Below are 2,567 nucleotides of genomic sequence, written 5' to 3'. Positions count from 1 at the left end.
TCAATGGCTTACTTACTTTCCAGATTCTGAGTGTAGAATCCACCCATGTTGGTGCAAAGGCCCAATGCGTTGTTGTCGTGTGATGGTGGATGTTAGATGTTGACGAGCTTTGGTACAGGAAGGAAGGACCAGGGGCAAGCGTTGGCCGTGGGGAACGAGCTGTCTCGGAAAAAAGTGAAGCTGTGGAAAAAAAAACAATGACCGCCAGCCAGCAGACTATGGAGCCAAAAACCCGGACGCCGTTTTTCGATGCAGTCGGGCCCAATGTGAGGCGAGCGAAAGTAGTTGCGCACACCAAGCCCTAAGAATAGGAGGCGTAGGGCAGCAATGGGGAGGAGGGGGACGACGGACGTGGTGGAAGAGAGAAGATGGCCGGGTAGTGTTCAAGTGGGCGTGGTGTGTGGGCGGCGGTAGGCAGTTAAGCTACGTAGCTTGGGATGCAGGAAATCCGGACCATCAACGGCGAGACATGTGTGCTTTATTGCAGGACGAGGAACAGAACGTGGTGCGGGGCAAGGCCACTCGGCAGCGCGCGCGAGCAGACAGGAGATGAGGAGACAGGGAGAGTGGTGAGGGGAGCTTGGGGAGGCAACTGGGACTCGAGACGCAAGAGGAAATGACGGAAACGCCAGCAGGTGAGGATGAACGGGGTCCTCGCAAGGGAGATGCAAGCGGCGATGCGGCTCTCGAAAGTGTGACCCATCCTGATGTGTTGGCCTTCTCGTCGCCAGTTAATAGTACCACTGGCGACTAGGCAACTCCACTGCAACACATGGGAGGGGGGGAGATGCACCATCCATGATCCAAGCGAAGATCTCTGATAAGTTTCGGACGAAGCCTGTCGCCTGTGGTGCGGTACCGCTGTTGGTCCATGTTTACCTCAGAAAGACCGATGGCTACCTGAACTCTCTTCCTTGCTTGCCGCCGCTGCTGGGATAGCAAGCGCTCAGGGTCGACCGGCCACAGCATCGACCACCGAATGGGGATGGACTTGGGTCCCGGACCTCGCTCAGCGGTTTGGCTACCCGCCTGGGACTTAGGACTGAATCCTGTGGCTGGGTGCAGAACAAGCCGCCGCCGACCGACCGAGAAGCACTTGCAGCAATAGTAGCAAGCAGACCTTGCAAGACAGTGGCGAAATGGAACCATTGTCATGACGGTGGCTAATCCCGCGTAGCCTGCGAGGTGGGCAAGCGGGCGAGAAGTCATTGTGTCGTGGACCCAGTTTGGAGCACAGGTCACAGTCTTCGCGCCGGCTTGGCAACAGACCAGTAAAACGCAATGCTGCCGGAGAAGCGCATCAAGACAGATGGATGACCGGGCTTGGGATGGGTGGGCTTTCCAGCTTCGTCACCAGGATAGAAGAGGGAGGGGAGGGGAGGGGAATCGCAGAGTTCAGAGCTCACGGATCCCGTAGTCGAGAGCCTAGGGGGTAAAAACAAAGAACCAGCCAGAAATCCGGCCTCCAAGATCTTTGTCTTAGCTGCACTAATGCAAAGAACATCAGCCAAAGAGAACGGCTTGTTTAGTGCTAGGGCCATTGAAATCGAAGTCAAGACGGTAAATAATACCACCACCTGCATGGCCACCTGTCATGGTGCCGCGGGGGGGCCTGGGAGGCTAGAGAGGCTTCTGCGTCATGTAGGTGCATGTTGTTCGAGTCCATTTCAAGCACAAGCCAGCTTCTTGGAGGGGCGGCGAGCGACGACGGTCGTCGGTCGGTGGGCTGCGGCCACATTCAGCGACCCGAGGGTAAGGATCAGAGGAACCAGGCCGACCATTCGATTTACCGCTGTGCCGACCAGGCCTTTGTCGAATGCAAGGTGATGTCTGTAATGATGATTGATATCGACGCGGTAATACACCCGGATGTGAGGCGACACATACTGCTTTCGAATCTCCATCGCTGAGTCTCGTCGCATCCGACATCCCAGTCGGTAAATACGGGCATGGGCATTTGAGGTGCTTGGGACAGTGAGCAGTCCGTCATCCAGAACAGCTTGCTAGGGATGGAGGGGCCAGCGCTCGTCGGCGACAGCTACCCGAATTCGAGGGGGGCAAGGGACTGGAGTGGCTCCAGTCCTAAAACACTAAGAGAAAAAAGAAGGTCGGTGAAGACGGCCGTCGCCAAAGCAGCCAGAAAAGAGGTGCATGAACAGCAAGCAGTGTCTGGGGCAGGGGTGCCGAGCGGGGTGGATGTTTTCTTGTTCGTTGGTTGGAAGGCCGATCGGTGGCAGACCAGGTTTTTCCGGCCACAACAAAGCTTACGAGAAGCCCTCCAGAGAGGATCCAGTCCATCACGAACACAGATGACGAGCGGGCGGGGGGGGGGGGCAAGCATGACGGCGCTGGCCCATCAACGAGCCAGAAGACCCAAGGGCGCTCCATGTTTGGTCGCTGGCGTGGGCGGGCAGGCGAGGCAACCAAGCCAAGATCGTAACAGCCTTCGAGACCCTTTGGCTCATGCACTGATGAGTTGGCATTGCTTGCTTGATATTACCTCGGGCGCAAGTAGAGGGAGCCACCGCACCGTACAGAGTACGTGAGCAACAGTTGGGATCCGATGC

Source organism: Verticillium alfalfae, genomic scaffold (assembly GCF_000150825.1).
Source record: "Verticillium alfalfae VaMs.102 supercont1.11 genomic scaffold, whole genome shotgun sequence".
NCBI classification, from domain to species: domain Eukaryota; kingdom Fungi; phylum Ascomycota; class Sordariomycetes; order Glomerellales; family Plectosphaerellaceae; genus Verticillium; species Verticillium alfalfae.
This window is presented reverse-complemented; position numbering follows the sequence as displayed.